This window comes from Protopterus annectens, chromosome 1.part1 (assembly GCF_019279795.1).
Source record: "Protopterus annectens isolate FY-2018-M chromosome 1.part1, PAN1.0, whole genome shotgun sequence".
NCBI lineage: Eukaryota > Metazoa > Chordata > Ceratodontiformes > Protopteridae > Protopterus > Protopterus annectens.
Window position 1 is genome coordinate 710,636,102 of NC_056726.1, and position 27,403 is coordinate 710,663,504.

Consider the following 27,403-nt stretch of genomic DNA (forward strand, 5'->3'; position numbering starts at 1 on the left):
CTAGGGTTTCAAACATATATGTCAGTGCAGCACCGCAGTGGGATTAACAATGCCAATGCAGATGGGCCCTCAAGACAGGGAATGGGGTAAGCTATACTCAGATAGACCTAACCCTCTTAAGCAACATTCTCAAGGGTCACTTGAAAAACTAGCTTGAGTTCTCTGGGGGGGGGGGGGTATGTGAAAGCTGCCAGCCTAGCTAGACAGGGTTTTGTAGATAATTCTGTCATTTGTAAATATTAATGTAAGCCATATGCTTATTCACTTTGCTAAATACTGAACTTCAAAAATGTAACCACATTGTATTCTGCTGGAGGAAAGCTGATAAATCAAGCATTATATAATTGTTTGATCTCAAAACTCGGAGCAGAGATGTCTGTATGAAGGAATTCTTACTGTCGTTTTGAGACCAGAGTTAACTGCTATGATTTGCATGTAAGATGTCCTTTTTTGCTGTAGCTTCCTGACAAGGTGCAAGATCAAAAGGGCTGCTAAACTCAGTTTCTGTTAGCCTGGGAAAGTACAGTTTTGTACCTACCATAAATGTAGATGTTCGAGTACTAATACAGCTGCAGTCATAACAGATGGGTTCTCAGTCGGCCGAATTTCAAAGTCTAGGTCCGGCGTCGGTTGTCGTCACCTCCTCCCCGACGTCAGTGTGACAGGGGTATAAAAGAACCAGCCGACGCCATTTTCTTCAGTCTTTCTTGCCCCAGATGTCAGGTGCCCCCAGAGGGAAGGCAATATATAAAATTATGTAGTAATGCAATGCAATATAATCAAAAAACAGTAGTTACAAGCAAATACACCATAAAAGAATACCCCTAGAGGGGAAGGAGGGAGGGAAACCTGGACTGCAGCTGTATTAGCACTCGAACATCTACATTTATGGTAGGTACAAAACTGTACTATGTTCATCGTGCATACAGCTGCAGTCATAACAGATGGGTAGAATCCCAAAGCTAAGAAAGGGGTGGTAGGCACTAGGTGGAACTAGGAGGAGCCAAAATGCCCTGCAAGACTGCAGTGGCAAAGCCTGCTCTAGATTTGGAGTATAATGGTAGGTTGTAGTGCTTGGAGAAGGTATGCACAGAACTCCAAGTGGCTGCTTCCAAAATATCCTTGGTAGGAACTCCTCTGAGGAAGGCTGCAGAGGTGGCTGTGGCCCTGGTGGAATGAGTTCTAATGCCTGTAAGTACAGTTTTGCCATGAAAGGAATAGCAAAAGCGTATGCAGTGGGCTATCCATTTTGAGATTGTCTGTTTAGAAATTGGCTTTCCTTGAGCTCCTACCGCATAGGCCACAAAGAGCTGTTCTGATTTTCTGAAAGGTTTTGTGCTGTCCAAATAACAACGCAGTTGTCTGTGGATGTCCAAGGAATGTAGTAATCTCTCCCCTTTGTTTTGAGGATTAGGATAAAAAGTAGGTAAATGTATGGCCTGATTTAAAGCTACCCTGGATACCACTTTAGGCATAAAGGACGGGTTGGTTTGTAAGGAAACTCTGTCCTGATGGAAGATGATAAAAGGCTGGACAGCCATGAGAGCCTGCAGTTCTGAAACTCTACGAGCTGAAGTGATAGCCAGAAGGAAAGCTGTTTTCCAGGACAAATATTGCAAATCTTATGAGGCAGCTGGCTCAAAAGGAGGCAAAGTCAGTATTTCCAGAATGAAATTAAGATCCCAAGCAGGTATTGGTTGTTTCCTTGGAGGTCTTAAATTCTTAGCCCCTCTGAGGAACTGTCTTAATAGAGGGTGAGAGAATAAAGGTGGATCAGTGTTGTATTCTGCAGAAATGGCTGAGGCATGAATTTTGATGGAGCAGAACGAAAGTCCACTGCTTAGCAGTTCAGGCAAATATTGTAGTATTTGAGGTAAATTCAGTTTTCCAGGGTTCTGGCCCCTTTTCTCATTCCAGACACAAAAACTTTTCCATTTTGTGGAGTAAGCTTTTCTAGTTGATGGCCTTCTGGCCTCCAAAATGACATCCTGCACCTACTTGGAGAGTAGGGCCTGCTGTGATGCTAAGGAATCTTTCCATGCGGCTAGATTGAGTGTTTTTAGCTGACTGTGAAGAGTTTTGAAGCTGTGCTGAGTCAGAAGGAGAGGCATTAGAGGCAGGGTCCATGGTGGGGAATGCGTCAGACTCCTCAGGAGCGGGTACCAGTGTTGGCTTGGCCAGTCCGGAGCAATGAGGATCATCTTTGGTCTGTCTGCTCTGGTCTTCAATAGGACTTTGGGCGGGAAGGCATAAACTGTCATTGATGTCCAACTGAAAGAGAGAGAGAGTCCACTCTCCAGCCCTTTGGATGGAAGATCCTTGAGCAGAATTTTGTCAATTGATGATTTTTGTGGGAGGCAAAGAGATCTATGTCTGGCCTTCCCCATTCTTGGATTATTTCTGTAAAAACTTTTGGATGCAACTTCCATTCGTGTGGATCTGTCATATTCCTGCTTAGGTTGTCTGCCAGCGTGTTTTCCTTGCCTGGCAAGTACTGTGCTTGTAGTTCCATTTATATGTCCATGGCCATGGTTCAAAGTGACATGGCCAGTCTGCATAGGGGATAAGAATGTGTTCCTCCCTGCTTGTTTATGTACCACATAACTGTGGTGTTGTCCGTTCTTATCAATAGTTGACCTGGTTGTAGAAGGTCCTTGAAAGCTATAATAGCATTTATTACTGTTATCATTTCTTTTTGATTGATGTGAAGGTGCTTTTCTTTTTGGGACCATTTGCCTGAATGCACCGGTCTGTCATGTGCGCCCCCCAGGCGTAGTCTGAGGCGTCTGTTGTGATGACTTGATTTGCTTGAGGCTTGCTGAATGGAAGACCTGTGTTTGTTTGACATGCTTGAGCCCACCACAGAAATTCCTTTTGCAGACATGGAATTAGTGGTATTATTGTTTCCAAACTGTGGCTGTGTTGAGACCATATGTTTTTTAGGTACCATTGTAGTTTTCTCATATGCAGCTTTGCACATGGGATTAGTAAGATGCAAGATACCATGAATCCCAGAGCCTGCAGGATTTTCCTTGCAGTCAGCCTGGTGCAATTTGCCAGTGTTCTGAAATATTGAATTAGTTGCCCCTGCTTCTCTGGCGTGAGGTAGGCCATCTGGGTGTTTGTGTCCAAATTGGCACCCAGGAAAATTATCTTCGAGAGGGTATTAGCCTTGATTTCTCTTTGTTGACTGTGTATCCCAGAGAGTTTAATAACATTATTACATAAGCCAGATGTTTCAGAAGAATGTGCTTGCTGTCCGCTTGGATCAGGCAGTCATCCAAATAAGGGTATATTTGTATCCCTTGAAGTCTGCAGTAGGCAATTACTGATGCCAGGCATTTCGTGAATACTCTGGGCGCAGTAGATAAGCCAAAGGACAATGCAGAGAATTGATAATGGGTTGAACCTGCAAGAAATCTGAGGTATCTTCTGCAATTTTGTCTGATTGGGACATGCAGGTATGCCTCCTTGAGGTCCAATGTTACCAGCCAATACTCCTTGCCCAGCATAGGAAGAAGTTGCTGTAGAGTGAGCATCTTGAATTTTGGTACGAGTAGGAATGTGTTTAGGATGGAAAGATCCAAAATAGGTCTCCAATCTTTTCCCTTCCTTGGCACCAGAAATAGCCTGGAATAAAAACCTTGACCTTGTTCGTGTGTATGTACCTCTTGAATAGCTTTCATGTTTATAAGATCTGAAATTTGCTTTTGTGCCTCTGCCCTTTGATTGTGTGGCAGGTTTGGCATGCCTCTCATTTTTGGAAGGGTATGAAAATGGAATTTGTAGCCTCTGTTTATAATGTCCAGGATCCATTTGTCCTTTGTGACAACATGCCAATTTTTTGAGAATAGTGCCAGCTTTCCTCCTAAGGGGGCTGCCATTTGAGACCCGTTTGGCATGCAAAGGGGAAAGTCATTGGGTTTGCTTTCTGAAAGATTGCGAGTTGTCCTCACCACCTCTTTGTGTAGGAGCTTGCCATTGTCTGCCTCTGTACGATCTTTGTGATTGTCCTCTGCCCCTGGGGCGCCTGTATCTGCCTCTTTGGGGTCTGTCTGTGGCAGGAAAGGACCAGTTTTTGGAAGGCCAATTTCTACTAAAACGTGGGGGTTGAACCTGCAGAAATTCTTTCACAGTTTGCATTGATTTAGCCTTTTCCTCCATTTTCCGTAATACTTCCTCAGCATTTGCCCCAAATAGTACATCCTTTTGAAGAGGGGCATCTAGTAATTTAGCTTTGACATGATCAGGCAAGGCTTGTTCCTTGAGCCAGGCATGCCTACGTATGACTAAGCCTGTAACAGCAGCTCTACATGAGGCCTCTAGAGCATCAAAACCACATTGTAAGGTATGTTTACCCACTTGTTCTGCACTATGCATCAAATCCTGCAACTCCTTCAAGTCTGGTTGTTCAGGTTGTGACATTTTACTTTTCAATTGAGATAACAGAAACTGTTGGTATTTTAGCATATGAAACTGACAGTTTAAGGCCCTCATGGTTAAGGTAGCCGAGGTATATACCTTTTTTCCCCACCTTTCTAAGGATCTGGAATCTCTCTCGGAAGGCAATGGATTTTTGGCAATTAAGGCCTTAACTCCCTTGGACCCCTGTGAGATGGTTTCTAGGTCAGCAGCATGGCTTTTGTATAGAAATTGGTGTGAGTCACGAACCCTGTAGTACCTGTCAGGCTTAACTGGAGCTGGAGGTAGAGAGTCCGGGTTAAGGCAGGCTTCCGAGTAAACATCATCTAGGATGTCCAAGACAGGAGGTATAGCCAGAGGCCTGTGCTGGGGTAACAAAAGAAATTCCCTGAACCTTTTCTTGGAATCTGAATAATCCTGGCATTCCCAGTGGAAGTGGTTCCCTTAAGGTATGCAAAGTTTCCCCAAATGAGTAATCCTCAGGGGGGGATACAGAAGGAATAGATTCATTTGCATCAGAGTATTCAAAAGGGGAGTAAGACTGTTCCTGATCATCAGAGTGTTCTGAAATAATGGAGCCCTGATCAGAGGAGGGGGAATCTTCCTCCACCCTGGGCCTTTTGTCCGGAGGTAGCTGAGAACCTCTGATTAGAGTAATTAAATCCTCAGCCATTTTAAGCATCTGTTTCTTAGGCATGGGGCCTGGAGATGGGCCCTGTGTAGCTGGTCTCTTAGGGTGCATGGTTGCTTTAGACTTGGTGAAAGCCTTGATGGAGAAAGAAGAGGAAGGTCTGAAGACACCTTGAGTGGAGGTGGACCTGTCCACATTCTGTGTTTCAACGCCAAGAGTGGCTTCGGTATCTGTAGTCGGGGTGTGGGCCGAGGAGCCTGCGACCTCGGGTACAGGAGACACCGCCAAAGATGTGTCGTCAGTAATCAGGGGCTGCGTAGGTACCTCGCTGAGAACTGGACCATGTGTAGTCGGCTTTGGCGTGGTGTCGGTAGAGGCCGCGGACCTCGAGTGTCGGTCCTTGTCTTTGCGTTTTTTAGACAAAACCGGAGTCAGAGTATCCGACGACATGGTATAGTTAAATGCTTTTCCAAAAAAATGCCGGGCGAACTCTGCCCGACGCTTAATAGTGCGTTTGTTGAATGTAGCACAAAAGCGACAGACCGAGACGTCGTGGCCAGACCAAGGTATACAGAGGGAATGGAAATCCTTATGCGGTATTTGCTTCCCACAAGAAATACAATTATTAACTTTGTCTGACATCGGTCTGAGGCAAGAAAAGTTTCCCCAACGGGGTACCTGAATTTTAAGAAGACTTCGGTTTCCAAATTTTTCGTAATCTCAGGAGCTGGCCGACCGGCACTTGCGAACTGCTTCTACTTCGGGCACCGCGCGTCAAGAAAGACTGGAGAAAATGGTGTCGGCTGGTTCTTTTATACCCCTGTCGCACTGACGTCAGGGAGGCGGCGACGACAACCGACGCCGGACCTAGACTTTGAAATTTGGCCGACCGAGGACCCGCCTGACGGCAGGAGAACACATCTGTTATGACTGCAGCTGTATGCACGATGAACATCCAGAGGAATAAATGATGTAATCTGAAAGGAGTCAGTAGTACTGGGTTATCAATTTAAGGTCAGAGAGAGAGACTTTGAGCATTTTGCATTTGTCTTCAGAACATCCAACTCACCAGCACTCTGCCTATGTCTGTATGCAAGAAGAATGTTAGACTTCAGTGTCTCTCTTAGAAATAGCTAGGAAATAGGAAGATTAGGCTAGTTGTTTTCTGTGTTGATGTCAGAACTATTCTACTGTATTATTTTAAGCATTTTCCTGTGATCTCTGAACTCTTGACTAGCACTGTGTAGTAAGAAGTATTGTAGTGTGTTTATGTAAACCTTTCAACTGTAGCTGTTTTGTGTAGAGGTAATTTAATCTCTAGAGTACATTGCATGTATATAGTGATACTGTACAAAGACACTCTAAATAAGCCTTGCTGCTCAGTCATACTTACCATTTGGATAATAATATTGCACAGTAATAATTGGACACCCCTTGGTAAGGGCCTTATTAGTAGCTGATATTAGTGGTAGGTGGTGGTGATTACTACCTTATAGCCTTAAGGGGCATAGTTGGAAAACCTGTGCCAGCCTTCCCCAGGAGTGTCTATGTGCTTGTATTTAACTCATATCTTAAAGTGTGCAAGTGTCAACTACTTGGACAGAAACACTAAGCACTGGTTTGACAGAGAGGGTGCTGGAGATTTTAGCTTGACCACTAGGCTGAGATCTATACCCTATAGTTATGCCAGTGGGGAGGCTTACTGGGGATCTGGAGAGAAAGGGAGAAACCAGCCTCAGACTGACTGATCTCTGTGTGCTCTTAAGGGAAATTGTACTTGTTATCCTTCCCAATGTGGACACCCTCACTGGTGTTAGTGGTGAGGATCGAGGCTGCTTGATTGCAGGGCCAGTGCACGGGCTTCACATATTAAGTGCTATGGGTACCCAGCTAAATTTGTTTTCCTTAGCAAGACTTTCAGATGTGATAGGTATTCTTGATGCAATAGCAAGAGAGACAAATTCCTAATGAAGGAATCATGAGACTTTAATCATCCCCAGCACAGTATAAGCCACAAAGCTGACTAGGAGAGGAATGCAGAGTGACAGAAACTGTCAAGTCATGCTTCTTTAATATTAGAAATTATTGTAATCAAGAGTTAGCAATGGAAAAACACTCTGAAGAAAGGAAATGTTGCATTTAGGTGCAGCTGCTGTTTAAGTAATTGTATAATTCCACTAAATACACTGCATAATTATGTACCTTTAAATTTTCTCTCAATAATAGCATGCCTCTTAGGTAATGATCTGGCCCACTGCTGTGTCTGACATGCTTGCTAATGCAACATTTGTGTTTGAATGAGATGTAATAGAGTTAGTATTGGTGCGTCATCATTTGCATACCATATTTTTCATTTTATAACACCTGAAAAATAATTTTCACTTTGTCTGCTGTAATATACAGTGTTAATTCCTTTACATTTCTTATGCAGTTAGGTGCAAAATTTATAGATTAGTACTAAGTTAAATGCTCTTGCAAGCCATTTTAAGCCTAGCCAATTATCCCTTGTGAGACTCAAACCCTGCACCTTGTGCTTGCAAGGCAAACACCTTAACCATTAGAACACCCCAAAGCCTCAGAGGATTATCTTGCATTTTTACATGAAGGTCTTATTACTGCAAGTTTCCTACTTTCTACTATAACATTTTGACTATATATATATATATATATATATATATATATACACATGCATTTTCCCAGCATTTCCAGGCTATCTACAATGAATTCTGCACACAAGTTTACTTTTTTCTGAATGTGAACATTTTCTTGTCCTGCCTGCAATGAAGCATATACACACAAATATTAAGCTGGTATTTCATCATTTCTACTGCCTGTTCTTTTTGTTTTTCCTACTTTTTTTTTTTTACTGTTCAACTGTCAGTGCATTCAGTTCACACAGCATAATGGTTAATTAATTCACCTTACAGACACAAGGTACAGGTGCTTGATTGACAAGAACTATGTGTACATACATAGCTATTTTAAAGAGGGTTGTAAAAGTTACTTTGGAAATTTGCAGTATTATGTTTAAACATGTTGCCACTTTTAGTTCAAGGCAATGTGCAAGTGTTTTCATTGTATACGCTCATCACTTGAAGTAGTGCTTACTGCTGATCTGTGCTGACATGGATTTATCAAGATGCATTTACTTTGAATTATTTTTTTCTTCAATCATTTGGTCTTATGGATTTGGTAAACTATTTATCATTGGACTTTGCCAGCTTCTCCTCATCATTCATGTTACTGATCTGTGGGTTTGTGACAGTATTTTTTTTTTTGGGGGGGGGGTGCAAACGTCACGTTTGAAGCCAGGACCATCTACAGCAACACAAATGCGGTATGTGATAGTATTACATTGCTATGTTTAGGTGCACTTAAAAATGGTCAAGATATGGGAGAAGAACATACATTTTCATTACACCTCCAGGTTTCTGGTTAGGCCAAGGGTATCTGTCAGTTGTTCCTTGCATTTGAGGTTAATGTAAATGGCTTCCTTAAGCAGTAATTTCCTCTTGACTACTATCATTGTGAACAAAATTCTCCTCATACGTGGGTTACTGTCTAATTCCTCCAAAAGGCTGCAAATTATTCATGGGTGAAAGTGTGGACAGTAAAGCTGTCACCCACATCACTATACACTGTAAATACACTTGCATTTCCTCCATGGATTCCTCTGTGATCCTTTACTACCCTCCACAACTAACACTGTTTCAGTATCACAAGTTCCCATTTAAAATTATTTTTTCCTAATTTCTTCTTAATATCATCCACTGATTCAGTATATTTGATTCCAGGAATGTTACTCTGTGCTAGTTTCTAGGTACAAACTTTTATGGATTTAACGTTACCACTCTCTTGTATGTTAATACACATTTTCTCCTCCAAAGTCACTATATCAACATTTAGAACATACTTCTCTGCTCTTTTTTACTTCATTTACATTCAGCCTCCAACTCTGCACCACCTCATCTCTCTCAAAAACTTCTATATTTTCATATTTCCTAGATCTATTTTACTTTAGGGTTATTATAAACTTTTCCCCAACATCAATAATAGATAAATACAACTGGGTCTATCAAAGCTAATCCCTGGCTTTCCATTTGATACAGTATTCCCCTTTCAGTGGCGTTCAATACTTTTCCCCATAATCTATTGCAAATTGTATTCACTAACCTCACTGCACATCACCTTCAGGTATTACAAAATGTACAATATACATTATATCTAAAAAGAGTTCATCTAAGAAATTTTTTGCTACATTCATCTTCCAAAAAGAAGCAAACACACTGTTTTTAAACATAGCCACATCAACTGTCATATCTGCCGTTCCAAATCACATCCATCACAGTTCAAATTTTCTGTGGGGACATTGTCACAGATAACTAGAATCTTCTCTAATCCTTTACAATTTAAATGCACTTCATAATCTTGCAAAAACTTTACTTCAGTTCAGACTTACTTAAGTATACTTGACTTATATATTCCATTTATGCGTTTCCTGCTGTTTTTTCATGCTCCGAGTTTAATTTCATACTTTTAACTACTTTGCTTGCACAAAAAATAAAATGCATCTCAAATGTATCCTTGATTTATGCTCAGTTTCATTCTATTTTTCTGCCCATACATTTCTCACACACAACAATGAATCCATTTCTAAACTCATTCATTCCAGTTGCAGGTGTAGTCTCAAATATGGTTATTCAAAACAATTTTTAAATATCATAGGACTCAATGGTGTTTATAATCCACATAACCTTTTATCTCAACTTTTAACTTAATCACAAATTCTTTAACTCCCCACAAAATAATCCTAAAGTCTTTCTGACATTACCAATATTTTCTTAATTCGTGCTCTGAAGCAATCATCATATTTGTACCTACAAAACAAACAGGATGCCAATTCATATAATCTTTGACACACCCTTACTTCTATAAGAGGAGGATAACCATTATTTCAAATAAATTAAAATGTGCCACCCATATTTGAAACCACTCAACAATAACAGGATATGTAACTACAATTCAGGTATCCATACCTCTACCTGCTATTGCTGAGCTACTGCATGATCACACACCACAATTACAGGGGACTATATCACCAAGAAGTAAATCTATACACAAAACCTTTACTAACTAGGTGAACAGAGAACCTTATTCACATCATTAATCACACCTACAAAGCATTTTTGCAGGAGCTCCTTACATCCTCAAATTCTGTGCAAAGTACAGTTGCGAGGCAGCTTAAACATAACTGTAGATGAATATACTGCTGCACTCAACTTATGAGGATATTCAGACAGATTTTAAGTTGGGCACTCGTCTCCATGGCAAGACTGAGGTCACCTAATTTCAGAAGTCATCACATCCTTGGTATATAAATGGCACCCACCTATACCAACCATTTTTCTTAACTCCAAGCAGGGTAGAGCTATGCTCACTTTAGGGTCTTTTGGCTTGGCTAAGCCCAGGGATACAGCCTGTGACACACAGTACATAAGCTCTCCCAAAGGAACTTAAACAAGGAGTGGAATAGGAGAAAAGCACAGCACAGGAGTGAAGTGGAAGGGGTATATGGACATCCACTCCAGCTCCTTATGGTCCCACTGCAATAGTGGGAATGGAAGAAAAGAGATAGCTGCAACAGGATCTCACTTGAAAATTAACAATTACGCTAGGCTGCATACACAACAGTCCTAACAGATAGGCATGATTTTCAATGCTTTTATAATAAGGCAGGGTGGTTGGGTGACTGGATTAAGACTGAAGAATGTACTTTAGGATTGCACATAGAAATTCATATCAAGCCCTGGATATCATATGCAGACTAGTATTTTGAGGTGGTGTAAACCAAAAACCAGGTGGCTCCTTCTACACTGTCCGAGGAACTAGCCACCTTCAGGAAGGCAGTGGTAGCTACACAGTTAACTCTTGTTGAATGGGATCTTAGTTTTGTTCTGCAAGATGCTGCCATGGCTTTTACAGCAAAAGGTTAATGCAGTGGAGTAGTCATGCAAAAATTGTTTTGTCATTGGAAAGCCTCGCCAGTCTACTGCAAAGCCAAACAGCTGACCTGATTTAATGAAAGGTTCAATTCTATCTAAGCAAAACCTCAATTATCTCTGCAAATCAAGGGAGTGCCAGAGCCTTTCACCTTTATTTTGCAGATTAAGGAAAAAGACTGGAGGTTGAATGGCTTGATTCAGTACCATTTTTGCAATGATTTTCACTATACAGTGGATACAAAAAGTGTATACACCCCTGTTAAAATGTCAGGTTTTTGTGATATAAAAATGAGACCACAATAAATCATTTCAAAACTTTTCCCACCTTTAATGTGACCTATAAAGTACAGTTGTGTACACTTAACATAAATGTAGATGTTAGAGTGTATTCACGGTTGCAGTCATCACATTTGGGTTATCTGCCTACAGGTATCCCTCAGCAGGCCTGAATACCAGAGTCTTCGGATTTCTGCTTCGGATGCTGTCACTTCTTCCATGACGTCAAGTTGTCAGGGGTATAAAACATGCAGCCGATGCCATTGCATCAGTTTTTCTTGCCCCAGATGTCAGGTGCCCCCACAATAGGAAGCAATTATATGGTATGGTACACCCCCATCAAAAAGCAAATACACATGAAAAAGTATATCTATACCAAAAAAGAAGGAAAGGTAGAGCCAAGAGAAGTCAGGGGGCTGGAGGGAGAGTAACCAGGACTGCAACAGTGAATACACTCGAACATTTACATTAATGGTAAGTGTACACAACTGTACTATGTTCATGTTTCACTGCTGCAGTCATCACATTTGGGTAGATTCCCAAAGCTAAGGAAGGAAGGAGGTAGTTAAAGAGCATTAGGGCCAGCTATTAAGCCTTGCAAGACTGCTGTGACAAATTCAATTCTGGATTTAGAAAAGATAGGCAGGTGGTAATGCTTGGTGAAGGTATGTACAGAGTTCCAGGTAGCAGCTTCCAGGATGTCCCTGGTAGGGGCTCCTCTGAGAAATGCCGTAGAGGTAGATGCAAGCCCTGGTGATCTTATCCCCTGTGTGGTAGGTTTTCCATGGTACTTGTAGCAGAAATTAATGCAATGGGCTATCCATTTGGAAATGGTATGGTTTGAAATGGCCTTTCCCTCTGCCCCTGCAGCAAAGCTAACTAGCAGCTGGTCAGATTTTCTGAGGGGGTTAATCCAGTCCAAATAGAATCTATGTTTTCTGTGCACATCCAGAGAGTGTAGTATCCGTTCCCATTTGTTTTGTGGATTAGGGAAAAAAGTAGGCAAATAAATGGACTGGTTTAGGGCCACACTAGACACCACCTTGGGCATAAAGGAAGGATTAGCCCTGAGGAAAACCCTGTCCATATGGAAAATAATGAAGGGTTCCACTGCCATGATGGTCTGTAATTCCGACACTCTTCTTGCTGAAGTGATGGCTAAAAGTAATGCAGTTTTCCAAGAAAGGAATTTCAACTCTGCTGTTGCAGCTGGCTCAAAGGGGGAAAGAGTGATCTTTTCCAATACAAAGTTAAGTTCCCAGGCTGGAGTGGGAGCTCTCCTGGGGGGTCTTAAACTTTTGGCCCCTCTAAGGAATTGTTTTAGCAAGGGGTGAGAGAAGAGGGTTGGCTCGGTATTATAATGTGCTGAAATGGCAGAGGCATGAATCTTAATTGATGAGAAGGATACGCCCTTGTGGAGCATTTCTGTTAAGTACTCTAGAATATGGGGAAAGCTGGGCACCGGCCATCCCCTGAGCCTGACTCCAGGAACAGTATCTTTTCCATTTATCAGCATAGGATTTTCTGGTACTAGGCCTCCTTGCCTCCAGAATGACATCCCGCACCTGCTTACTGAGGGATGCTAGAGGAGAGCTCATGGAATTAGCCAGGCTGCAAGGTTCAGGGTTTGAAGCTGAGGGTGCAGAATTTGGCCCACATGCTGGGACAGCAGGGAAGGGGTCTGAGGCAGGTGCCATGGTTGTAACAGTGTCAGACTGCGCAAGAGGGGGTGCCAGTGCTGGCGTGGCCAGTCTGGTGCAATCAGTATTGTTCTTGGCTTGTCCTGTTTGATCTTTAGTAGAACCTTCCAGAGGAGAGGACAGGAGAGGCAGAGGCGGAAAGGCATAAACAGAGAGGCTTTCCCAGGTAAAGGACAGGGCATCCACTTTCCAAGCTTGACTGAAAGAAGATCTGGTGCAGAATTTGTTCAATTGGTAGTTCTGAGGGGAGGCAAACAGGTCTCCCTCTGGGGTCCCCCATTTGTTCCTCAAGAGGAAGAATATTTTGGGTTCTAGTTTCCATTCGTGTGGGTCCATGAGATTTCTGCTTAAGTCATCTGCCAGTGAATTTAGTTTGCCTGGCAGGAATTGGGCTAGTAGGTGTACTTGGTAGCTCAAGGCTGTGCTCCACAGAGCCATGGCTAGTCTGCAGAGAGTAGGAGTGGGTTCCCCCCTGCTTATGTACCACATAACTGTGGTGTTGTTTGTCATTACCAATAGCTGTCCTGGAAGAATAAGGTCTTTGAGGACTGTCAGAGCATTCTGTACAGCTAACATTTCTTTTTGACTGACATGCAAGTGCATCTGTCTCAGGTTCCATTTGCCCTGAATGCACTGCCCTGCCATGTGAACCTCCCATGCATAGACTGATGCGTCCATTGTTAGGGTTTAAGCGGCCTAGGGTAGAGTGAAAGGGATAGCAGGCCTCTGCCTACCAAAGGAACTCTGTCCTTAGACAAGGAATGATAAGAATCATTGTTTCCAGGTCCTGAGAATGTTGACACCATAAACTTTTTAGATACCATTCGAGTTTCCTCATATGTAGTCTTGCATATGGAATGAGCAGAATGCAAGAGGCCATGAACCCCAGAGCTTGCAGTATTTTCCTTGCAGATAGCTGGGTTTTTGTGGCCAGTAGTTTGAAGTAGGTTGTCAAATGAACTTGTTTCTCCGGAGTTTTGTTCAGGCTTGCTTCCAGGAATACAATCTGTTGGCAGGGTACTAGGTGAGATTTCTTTTCATTGATGGTGTACCCAGGTGAGGTTAGATGTTTCTTTACAAATGCCACATGTTCTAATAGCAAGTCCTGGCTTTCTGCCTGAATCAGACAATCGGCCAGGTATGGGTAAATTTGAATATTTCTCTGCCTGCAAAATGCAATGGCTGCAGCTAGACACTTTGTGAACACCCTAGGTGTAGTAGATAAGCCAAAGGGAAGTGCAGATAACTGAAAGTGCATGGAGCCCACCCTGAACCGTAAGTATTGTCTGCAGGATTCCCTTATTGGGATGTGCAGGTTAAGTCTAGGGTTGCCAGCCAGGCATCCTTGGCTAGCACAGGAAGAAGCTGTTGAAGAGTTAGCATTTTGAATTTTGTAACCACCAGAAAGGTGTTGAGAATAGAGATTTCAAGGATATGACGCCAGGAGTTTTCTTTTCTGGGTACCAGAAAAAGTCTTGAATAAAACCCTTGTCCCCTTAGTTCTGCTGGAACCGGCTGAATAGCCCTGATACTGTGAAGAGAGAGTGAACCTTCTGCTGGGCCTCCATCCACTGATTTGGGGGGGGCGTCTGGTCAACCATTTGGGGTTGATAGTGTGTGGAAGTGGAGTCAGTATCCTCGGGAAACTATGTTCAAAACCCATTTGTCCTAGGTAATGAGTTCCCAGTTTTTTGCATGCAGGGCGAGTTTTCCTCCTAAGGGAGCAAGTAGTTGAGCAGGGCTTGGGAAGGTTAAGGTTAAGTTACTGTGACATTTTTCCACAGGGGGGTGTCTTACTACTCCCTGCTTTGGAGGTGGGAGCCCCCCACTGCTTAGATCTGTACGTAGTCTGAGACTGAAGTCTTGATAGTCTGCTGTTCCTGGGTTTGGACTGAGAGAGACTGGAAAGGACCAGTTCTTTGAAGGCCAATGCCTACTGAATCTGGGAGGCTGTACTTATAGAAAATCTAACAGTTTGCATAAATTTAGCCTTTTCCTCCATCTTTTTGAGGACTGCTTCTGCTTTGTTGCCAAAATGGTGGTCTTGGTTTAAGGGTGCAACCAGTAGTTTAGCTTTAACATGCTCTGGCAAGTTTTGTTCCTTAAGCCAAGCATGCCTTCTAAGTACAGACCCAGTGACAGTAGCCCTGCAAGATGCTTCTAAAGCATAAAAACCACATTGCAAAGTATGTTTACCAACTTGTTCTGCAGAATGCATTAAATCTTGCAAGTTTGTGTTCAGCACAGTCAGGAATCAACATCATTTTCTGTTTAAGTAGCCCCATAATATGCTGCTGATACTTTAACATATGAAACTGGCAATTTAAAGACTTAATAGCCAAAGGAGCAGAAGTGTAAACCTTCTTACCCCATCTGTCTAAGGCTCTAGAATATCGGTAGGGGTAGGATTTTTGGCATCAGTAGCCTTAATACCTTTTGGTCCTTGGGAAATTATCTCTGTATCCGCAGTAGGATTCTTGAAGAGGAAATTGTGAGAGTCAGGTACTCTCTGCAGTACCTGTCAGGTTTTCTGGGAGCTGGAGGTAAAGTGTCTGGAGTAAGGCTAGATTCCAAGAAAACATCATCGACAATAGCCAGAGCAGGAGGGATAGCTAGAGGCCTGTGCTGAGGCAGGAGTAAGAATTCCCTAAGCCTCTTTTTGGACTCTGAATTTTCCCAGCAGAAAAGCTCCCTAAGGGTATGCAAGGTTTCACAAAAAGAAAAATCTTCTGGAGGGGAAGCAGAGGGAATGGAATCCTCTTCTGTATCATATTCCTTATAAGTAGATAAGGGCAAATCCTGATAATCAGAAGGAGCAGAAATATCAGATTCCTGATCAGAAAAATCAAAGAAAATCGGTTCTAGGTCTCTTGGGGGGAAGGCTGGCTTCCCCTAATTAAGGTAATAAGGTCTTCAGCCATTCTAAGCATTTGTCTGAGTCAGCGGTTTGGTAGTCTGTTTTCTAGGTGTAGTGCGAGTTTTAGGCCTAAGGAATTTGGTACTTCTAGTTGGAAATGAAGCCATCAGTTTAATATGAAAGTTAGCAGGCCTGAATACAACCTCAGAAGCATGCACAGCAGCTCCGGACCCATCCAAGGTAGAGATATCCGCAGGTCCCAGAGTCGAAGAAGCATCTCGTGGCAAACTGGACTCAGAAAGGGTCTCAGGAGAGGCCTGCAAATTTGTAGTAGTTGGTATAAGGGGCTACGAAAACACCTCACTGAGTATCGGCGGACTGGCGACTAGCTTAACGGAAGCTTCGTCGGCAGTTATGGACCTATGCAGTCTCTCTGCCTTTATCCTTACATTTTTTTGGAAGATCAGTAGTCGGATGGCTTAACAAAGCCATTTTGGAGTAAGGAGATTGAGAACTAAAGTATTTAGCTACAAAAATAGCCTGATGACGAATAGTTCGGGCACTGAACAAGGCACAAAAATAACAGTGAGGGACGTCTGTTCTGGGCCTAAACAGATGACACAGTAAGAATTAAAATCTCTATGAGGTATTTGCTTTCCACAGGCAAGACAATTTTTCATTTTTTCTGACATCGGTTAGAGCAAGACAAAAGGATCCCCAATGGGGTACTTATCTTTTTTGATGACTTCGGGTCTGAAACTTGAAAACGAAAATTTCAGGAGTCGGCCGACCAGCACTTGCGAACTGCTTCTGCTTCGGGTACTGCATGGCAAGAAAGACTGATGTAATGGTGTCGGCTGCATGTTTTATAGCCCTGACGACCCAACGTAATGGAAGAAGCGACAGCAACAGACGCAGAATTCTGAAGACTTTGGTATTCAGGCTGGCTGAGGGCCAAGTGCAGGCAGATAACCCAAATGTGATGACTGCAACAGTGAAACACGAAGAACACCCTGTACAATTCAACTGAAAAACAAATCTGTTAAGGGTAAAAATATAAAAAATAAAAAACGTACAATAAGCTGGTTGCATAACTGCACACCTTTAAACTAATACTTTATTGAAGCACCTTTTGATTTAGTTACAGCGTTGTGTTCTTGGGTAGGAGTGATCAGCATGGCACATCTTGACTTGGCAATATTTGCCCACTCTTCCTTGCAAAAGTGCTCCAAATATGTCAGCTTGCAAGGGCATCTCTTGTGCACAGCCCTCTTCAGGTCAATCCACAGATTTTTTTTTTTTATTGGATTTAGGTCTGGACTCTGGCTGGGCTATTCCAAAGCTTCAATTTTCTTCTGGTGAAGCCATTCTCTTGTTGATCTGAATGTATGCTTGGGGTCATTGTCTTGAAAGGTGAAATTCCTCTTCATCTTCCTAGCAGATGCCTGAAGGCTTTGGGCCAAAAGTGACTGGTATTTGGAACTGTTCATAATTCCCGCGTTTACTAAAGCCCCAGTTCCAGCTGAAGAAAAGCAACCCCAAAGCACAATACTGTCACCACCATGCTCCAGTGTGGGAATGATGTTCTTTTGGTGATGCAAAGTATTGTTTTTGCGCCAAACATACCTTTTGGGATTGTGGCCAGAAAGTTCAACCTTGGTCTAGTCAGACCATAAAAAGAAGTTATGTCTTACCATAACATTCCATCTGTATTGTTGATCCTCGTTCAGTCATTATGTGTGGGTATCGGATTCGGTTCTGACCTCAGAACTGAGCCGGCCATCTTCCAAGCTCACGTCAGCTACAAACTCTTGAGCTAAAACTCTTACCCAAAATTCCCCTCTCCCTGTTACCTCAGATTGAGTTTGCAAGTCAAAAGAAGGTAGAGGCTTACCTCTGGTCAAATGAACTAAAAGAACTGGATGGTGAGATCCACTAGAAGCCACAGGAGGTTGAAGGAGGGAGGGTCGTAATGACTGAATGAGGATCAACAATACAGATGGAACGTTATGGTAAGACATAACTTTCTTTATCTAATATTGTTAATCCTCGTTCATTCCTTATGTGTGAGACAGTCCTCCCAGCTATCTCTATTCCTGGGAGGCTCTCATGGAAGGACATTCCTGAGCACCATAGAACCAAAAGATGCTCTTCCCCTGAAGGCCAAATCCAATTTGTAAAGATTGATGAAGGTATGAGGCGTATCCCAAGTTGCAGCTGCACAGATGTCATGTAAAGAAGCTCTGGTATGGAAGGCAGCAGAAGTTGACCTTGTCGAATGAGCCTTTATGGTAGTAGGCAATGGAATATTGCATTGTGTATAAATGAATGTCACACAGTCTTTCAACCATCTAGACAATGGGACCTTAGCAACAGCACATCCTAATTTAGGTCCAGAATAGGCCAAAAATAACTGGCCTGATTTACGAGAGGCCTTAGTCCTGTTCAAGTAGAAGCAAATTTGCCTGTGAATATCTAGGGTATGTATGAAATACTCTCCTTTGTTTGAATAGTTGGGAAAGAAAACTGGCAATTCAATGGTTTGATTAATGGACATTTCAGAGATCACTTTTGGCAAAAAGGAAGGATTAGTTCGCAATGACACTATCTCTATGAAAAATCAAGTATGGACTCTTGATGCATAAGGCTTGAAGCTCAGAGATACATCTGGCAGAAGTAATAGTGACCAAAAACAAGGTTTTCCATGACAAGTATTTGAGGTCACAAGAAGCAGCTGGTTCGAAAGGTGGCATTGTCAAAGTTTGTAGAACTAATGGCAGGTCCCATGTTTGAGAATTGGTTCTCTAAAAGGGGGTTTTAGATGATTCACACCTTTAAGAAGGTCTTGCATAATTTGTGTGACATAACAGAGGAGTCTTGGACACCCTCATGGAAATTAGATATTGCAGCCAAATGAACTCTAATGGTAGAGGCCGATAGACCTGATTGAAATAGGTCGGCTAGATACTCCAGTACTATTGACACTGGTGCTGAAAAGGGATCTACCTGCTTTTCTTTCAGCCAAAAGGTAAATCTTTTCCACTTGCTTAGATAAGCGATTCTAATGGAAGACTTATGAGATGCAATAAGAATGTCCTGTACTGGCAAAGAAAGATCATTCTGCCTGGCAATCAAGGGAATTGGAGGAGCCAAGCTGTGAGCTTCAGGCTGTCCAAATTGGGATGAATCAGATATTCTGCAGATGGGAGATCAACCCCGGGGTTGGATAGAGAATCCATGGTTGATCTAGCAGGTGAAGCCAAAGGAAGGGGAACCAAATCTGATGAGGCCAATATGATGCTATGAGGATCACTTTGTTTTTCAACAGCTGGGCTTTCTTCAGAAACTGGGGAATGAGGGGGAGAGGTGGAAATACATAAAGTAGACCCGAGGGCCAATCGTGGACTAGTGCGTCCCTGGGTGACTGTCGGGAGGGGGAATCAGGGCGAAGTAGATGCTGCATTTGTAGTTGGTCGGGGATGCAGAGAGGTCGCAGCAAGGAAGACCCCAGTGGTTGAAGATCTCCGTTGCTATCAAGGGATTCAGGGACCACTCGTGAGGTTGTATAATGCACCTGCTGAGTCTGTCTGTTATCACGTTGGAACTCCCGGGAATGTACGTTGCTAGAAGAAAACGGTTGGTAGCCATTGCCCATTGCCATATCCTCATGGCCTCTCAACAGAGTGGGTAAGATTTGGTTCTGCCCTGTTTGTTGATGTACCAGACCACCGCCATGTCATCTGATTGTATCATAATAGTCCCAGATGGCAGCAGAGGATGGAATGCTTGCAACGCCAGAAGCACCGCCCTCAGCTCTAGAACATTTATATGCAAGATGGGCTTCCAATTCGGACCACGTACCTTGGACTGTCTATCCCTGACATAGGCCCTCCACCCCATCAGATAAGCATCCATGGTCACTGTAGCCTTGGCTGCTGGGGGGAGAAAGGGCGAGACCATTGTGACGGGTTGTGGGTCATCCACCAATTTAAATCCTGTTTGCACCTGTGAGTTACCCAAATCTTGGCTGAAAGAGGATACTGAAAGGGATACCATTGGGTGAGCAGTAGCAACTGTAGAAGCCTTATGTGAAACCTGGCCAGGGGGACAATGGTGATGGAGGCTGCCATGGAACCCAACAGCTGTAGGACAGAGTGAGCTGTGGATTTCTCCCTTGAAAGGATTGGGATCAGTTGTTACTTTATTCTTAGAATTCTGTGCTCTGGAATGGATGCTCTGCAATTCTTTGTATCCAAGATGACCCCTATGAATTCTGTGGACTGAAATTGGGTGAGATTGGATTTTTTCCAGTTTATGGTTATACCTAGCCTTTCTGCAGTGAGGAGAGAGTGTATGCCAGGGCTTCTTCCAATAGATGTCTGGTGGGGGCGGAGATGAGCCAGTCATCTAGGTATGGAAATGCCTGGAATCCTTGTAGTCTCAAGTGAGCTGTGACGACTGCCATGCACTTTGTGAACATTCTGGGAGCTGTAGAGAGTCTGAAGGGCAGCACTCTGAACTGGTAGTGATCGGCTCCTGCATGGAAATGCAGAAATCGTCTTGACGGCCTGTCCACTTTTATGTGGTAGCATGCATCTTGAAGATCCATCGAGCACATCCAATCGTCTTTTTCCAAAAGTGAGAGGATAGACTGTACTGTGACCATCTGGAATTTTTGTACTCTTACAAACTTGTTCAATACACTGAGATCCAAAATTGGTCTCCAGTCCCCGGTTTTCTTTGGCACCAAAAATAATAGAGTAGAATCCGGATCCTATCTGGTCTGGAGGGACTATTTGGATGACTCTTTTTCTTAGCAGCTTTGATTATCTCTAATGCTGCTTCTTCCCTTTGACTGGATGGAACGTCGGGTAAGTTTGTTAGGGGGGCAGGACAAAGATTGAAGGGAATATGATAACCTCTGGTTATTATCCTTTGTACCCAAGAGTCGGTGGTAATGGTTAGCCAGGCAGAAGGGTACAAAGAGAAACGACCCGCAACCACCTCCAAAGAAAAGGAATTGGGCCGCTCTTCAGGAGCACTGGTAGGATTGGCCAGGAAAAGAGTCCCTGGAACCCTGGTTACGCAGACCCCCCTCTGCCCCGAAAAGGGCGTCTTCCCTGTGAGTTTCCCCCTCTGCCTCTAGGGGAGAACTCAGCCTGTGTGTCATGGAAGGGACCCTGCGACATTTTGTACCATATCTTTCCACTATGGTTTCTGGTGAAAGCACATTGAGGGGAAAAACAAGACACCCACTGCAGAAAGGGTCTTACCGTCCTGTTCACATCTGGCCAGTGTGCTTTTAACCTTGAGTCCAAACAACGAAGAGGTTTCGATGGAAGCATTGAGAAAGGAAGCCTTGAAGGGTTCCGCAAAATTACATAAGCGCATCCAGGCGTGTCGTCTCAGAACAATGCCTGAACTCGCCGCTCTAGCTGCTCCTTCTGATGTGCAAGATATCAGGTGCATGCAGGAGTTGGATATCGATTCAGTGGTGGCCAGCTGAGTGGCCACTTTGTCATGGACCTCATCTGACATAGCACCAGCCAAAGTTTCAGAGAGCTCAGAAATTAAATCCCTTTGAAGCCGGGTAAAGTGTGCTATATAATTCAGGGTCCTGATTGCAAAAGTCCCTGATGCAAAAGTATGCTTCCCTATTCTGTCCAGAGCCTGGGACTCTCTGTTGGGCAGATGGACAGTCTGGCTTTCTTCCACCAGATCATTCTTGGTTGCGGCCACCACCACCAGAGTATCTACAGGAAGATCTTTGGACCAATGGGGTCAGTAGCAGGAGGGGACAAAATTTTTATCTGGCCTCCAGGGAATGGCCTCAACAGTGTCAGAAGCCTTCCACGCATGCTGCACGATGAGCCAGACCAGTTCGTCGGCAGTTGGTGTAACCCAGGAGGTAGGGGGCCGGGTGCGAAAGGCCTGCAGGAACTCTTCAGAGGTCAGGTTTGAGGGCTGCCAGTCACCTCTCTGTTTAAGAATTTTGAGTATATCACCAAAGGGTACCTCACAGGGTGAGTGAGGAGAGCCTTCCCCATCATCAAAATCTGTCTCTTCAGTAAGGGACTCCTCTGTGGAGTCCATGTGCTTCCTCTGGCATGAGCTTTTTCAATGAACTTCCTCAGAGGGAGAAGCTGGGGAAGACAACGCAAAAGGGGTTTCCTGTGGAAGTATATCCTGAGGCCCTTGCACCCGGTGTCCGCTAGGAGTGACCTGTGTACATTGCGGTCCAGAGGAGGGCAGGGAGATTGATCACATAGTATCACCAGCTGACACCAAAGCCTTCTCCATTAGTTGAAAGGCTGGTCCACCTGAAGAGGGGGGCGAGTGTCCAGGACAGGGGTCACCCCTCCCCTAAGTGGCTCAGCCTGCTGACTTGGAGTTCCTGGATGGCTGTGAAACACCAAATTATGTATGCCACAGCTGACATCCTGGGTCGTAGCAAAACCTGCCACGAAGGCAACTGCGGTTCCTTAGTGAGGTCCATAAAGAGAACCGTAGAGGGGGAAGACTGTGCTATATCAAGGGGATTTAAAGGCAATGAAGGAGGAGAGTAAGTAGGCGTCTTTGGCAAAGGGTGATCACCTCACAAGGAAGGGATAGGTCCTGGGGGGTGGGATACCTCTGGCCAAAAGCACTTGATCCACAAGACGCAACACGTTGTATTCAGAGAGGCTTCTAGTGGATTTCATGGACACAGCTGAGGGAGAGTCAGGTCTATCCAAAGATGAGGCAAGCTTGGTGCCCACCTCACCAGTCTGCACTGAAAAGAATAGGGCTGTAATGGACTGAACAACAAGTGTCTGCACTGAGGAAATCATCGGTGCCGAAGTCATGGTCTGCACCGATGATAAGGTTGGTGCCGAAGTGGTTGCCGGCGCTCAGGTTGGAACCGAAAAAATAGTTGGTGCTGGGTAAGTTGTCGGAACCGATGTGGTAACAGTCTGCATCGTCTAGATAGTTGGTGTCGGTGGAGAAGTCTGAATCGAGGAGCCCCTCAGTACAGATACGGTAAAGGACACACTAGTCAGTGCCAAAATCACAGATGGCACCGATGGCCTCGGTGCTGAAGGTCTAGGCGCCAAAAGCGCTGGAGCCGAAATAGTCAGATCCGAAGTGGAAAGCTTAGCCTTCTTGGGTCTCGGTTGGTGGGAGTCCCCAGTAGGGGACGAAGGAAGAGACTTGGCCTTTGTATGTTCATCAGTCTTTTTCTTAAGGGATCTTGGAGGGGTTGAAGCCTCAGACCCAGAAATAGCCTCTGAAAAAGGAGATTTAAGTAGCTACTTCAATAACAATTAATTTTTTCTCTCAAACAACGTCCTGTTAGAGAAATTCTTACAAATTCCACAGGGCAGGTCAACTGTTAAATGAGGCACACCCAAGCAATAGACACACAGGGAATGTGCATCTGAAGTAGGCAATTTATGGCCACAATCTGAACAGCTCTTAAATCCTGGACTACCTTTTTTATCTGCCATGTTAGGAAAGAAGGAAATTCAGAATACCAGCAATGGTACAAGAAATACCCGAAGGTAAGGAGGAAAGGGGTTTACCAACGATGGTAAAAAAGAAATTACCTTGCTGTAAATATAGGAGGAAGGGGATGAAAAGATTTAAGAAGGGATAGTTGCTAAATGCAATAAGGTAAGAGAAAACAATCTAGTAACTTTTCTGAAAGACAAAGTTGTTTTAGATTAGTATGACAAAAAATATTGTACTTGGCTCAAGAGAAGTAGCTTGACATGACCGAATGGCGATGCAGCAAATGAAATCTGGGGTAACAGGGAGAGGGGAATTCTGGGTAAGAGTTTTAGCTCAAGAGTTTGTAGCTGATGCGAGCCTGGAAGATGGTCAGAACCGATACCCACACGTAAGGAATGAACGAGGATTAACAATATCAGATCACATTTTCCCCACACGCTTTTGAGAGACTTGATGTATTGTTTTGCAAATTTTAGCCGGGCCTGGAAGTTTTTCCTGTGTAAGAAAGGGCTTCAGTCTTGCAATCCTACCTCATAATCCAAACCTATGGAGAATACAGGAGATTGTCACATGTAGTACACAACCAATAGTTGCCAGAAATTCCTGCAGCTCCCTCAGTGTTGCTGAAGATCTCTTGGTAGCCTCTCTGACCAGTTTTCATCAATTTTGGAGGGACGTCCAGTTCTTTGCAACGTCACTGTTGTCCCATATTTTCTCCACTTTTTGATGACTGCCTTCACTGAGTTCCATGGTATATCCAAATGCTGTGGATTTTTTTTGTACCCATCTCCTGATATCTTTCAACAATGAGATCCCTTTGATGTTTTGTAAGGTCTCTGCGAACCATGACTTTTGCTGTAGCAAGCAACTGAGTAAATATCAGAAAAATCCTACCAGGACAGCTGAACTTTATTTGCGACAAAAATCATTAATGTCATTCACTATGTCAGACTCATCAACAAAAAAAACAGGAACAAAATTCAAACCTTTATTTAAGTTTCTTTTGGTCCTCGGTTAAAACAGTTTGAGAAATATTCAAAATATTACCATCTATTGTCTCATAAGTGATTGAATAAGACCCTCGATTGTGTCTATTTTTATGCCCTCTATGTTTTCTCCCATGGATGATTGTTGGTTGGTCTGGCATTCTGATGAAGAATATTTAGCAGAATTTGTTCTATATCTTAACCAGAACAAATGGGGTATTGTATTTTCATCCACTCATGACAAAAATGAGATCAGTTTCCTGGATGTGACCATAACCAGGAATTCAGATGACTCTATGTAGGAAAACATTCCACAAATACCCTCAGTATAACTGCTTACTACATGCAACCAGTATGCATCCCAACCACATCATCCGAAATATACCCAAGTCTGGATTCGCAGAATCTGTTCTTCAGATAAGGATTATGATGAATCTCAGCAGGATTTGGCTAACAGGTTTACAGCTAGGGGCTATCAGGAACTTGACATCCGGGATGCCCAACAAGTTGCTTTCAACGCCACCAGAACCTCCATCCTCCAATACACTGATAAGACTTGGACTGAACAGGATGAATATATCCAGTTCATCACAACATTTGGATGTAACATTAACCTTATTAAAAATGTTATATCCAAGCATTGGAATATTCTTACTACCAATGAGGAGCTTACACCTTGGATTGGTGATGTATGTAAGCATGGATACAGAAGGGGAAGGACATTGGGATAATTTTTTTCACACTTTAAGAGGGTCAGTTCGGCTGGAGCCATACATCACCAACTAACTATGACAGGCGACAAACTATGGGGCACATACCATTGTGGTCATTGCTCATCATGTCCATTCATTTTCACATCTAAACATTTCACCAGCAAAAACACCAATAGAATTTTTGATATCAATTTTTTTTGGCAATTGTAACAGTGATTGAGTGGTATATCTTGCAACGTGTACATATGCTTCATTCTATGTTGGACAGACTTCACGACCACTTTGATTACGTATGTCTGAACACCATAGTGACATACGAACTAGGAGGGAGACCAATGCCCTGTTCCGATATAGTACACAACACAATTCAGCCAGATTCCAGTTTACCATCATTGACAGAATTCTTGGTGATAGATCTAACAAACAAGGATGGCATTCCATTCTCACTAAAAGAGGGAAGTATTGGATCATTAAACTGGGGGCTTTGTTTTCACCTAGCTTGAATGATCATTTATAAAGTTATGTGTTTTATTTAAATTTTATTTATCACAATGTACAATGAGTATGTGGTTATTTTATTGTATAACTTTATATTTTCTCTTTGTCTCTCATATAGGAAACAATTTGAATGTGGGGAAGACCACTTTGGGCAGAATCCTATTGGATGACTCATGCTATATATATATATATATATATATATATATATATATATATATATGTGTGTGTGTGTGTGTGTGTGTGTCACTTCACAGTCAATATTCTTTTATTCCCACTGAGGAAAGCCTGTTGGCTGAAATCGGTCTGGGTGTTTATTATATTCAATAAAAGTTTATTTACTTTACTTATTAGCCTTTTGGATGCTTTTGGAGATACATGACTCAACCAATGGCAAGAGAGTTCTACAAATTATGACAATGGTGACCCCTGAAGAATATTTACTACATAATAAATCCAGACCATATAACTATTCCATTGCTCTATGTATGCATAATCCTTCAGTTAACAGATTAATGACCAAACAGTACCTTACAATGATTATACAAAGTCACCAGAAGTACTTGGCAGTTGTGGCATTTGGCAAGCGTAAACTGGTCAACAGTGATTTGACTACTGGGTTCCTGATGTGGTGTCAGGCTAGACTCATTACCGTCTGTAATGACTGTTCTTCTAAACTTTAACAGTCTAAGAAAGTTCTTCCGGCTAGACTATTGTGCTTACATGGATCAATACTTGCTATTTCGTCAAAATATCTTTACCAAATGTAGTGTGTGTTTTCTAATATTTTGCACAATTCTTCTGTGTTTGTAGAAGTTCTCCTACATTTCTATAATTTTTTATGTATTTGGGAACTTTTCTCAGGGTTTGTGATCTTATTTCCAAGGATTCCTGATACTGCAAGCGTTCTGTCTTATGTTGTACTAACAAAAAAAATGCTCAATACAATAACTCTCTCTCTCCAGTACACACTTCCCCTATTCTCCCCTTACTCTTCTAACAATGTTTTTTCTTTATAATATGGAAGCATGCTCATTTACCACTTCTCTAAACAAAAAAAAAAAAAAGTATCATACTGTATATTTTTTTAGAACTCCAGTTGTTATAAAAATTGAGTATGTGTTGTTTTTTCACATATGTAACATCTGTTTCTCTGTATTACACTATGAAGTTATAACATATTAGTTTTATATTATGCTTGTAATTGGAACTTTTCTCCCGGGGCCTCAACTGAAAATGAGTTCTTGACCCATTTGGACTATCCCAGTAAACAAATGCCAAATAAATTAAATAAATACAAATATTGGAGATTCCACTGTAATGCACAATGGTGTCCACCTTAAAAGGTTAAACAAGGAAAGGATCACAGTGAGCTGTGTCTGGAGTCAGGATCTGCCAGATGATGTATGCAGGTCTTTAAACCACAAGTACCAGTATGACATGACCATAGGTAGGTACTAGGCTATTGGCCCTAGGGCCTATATAAGCCTAGCCAAAAAGGTACCCTGGCTTTCGCCACCCAAGAAAATTATTCTCGTATGCCCCTGTCGAGCAGAGCCACAGAATGATCCCTGGGGTGAATTTCCTATCTCCCATCCAATCAAGATTTTTCTTGAAGAGTGCTAATGAGGAAGTTTGTTTGATATAGATAGGTAGTTTGTTCCAGAGTATGGGAAGTCTCTGGGACATAATCCCTCCAGCATGTTCTCTTTACTGTTGTGACAAGGTTCAGGTCCCTACAGAGTGTAGCTCGGAGGGATTGGGATTTCTTTAAGTGGAACATATCCAACAGCTCTGCAGAGATTGTATGTAGGTGATAGCTGGGTTTGA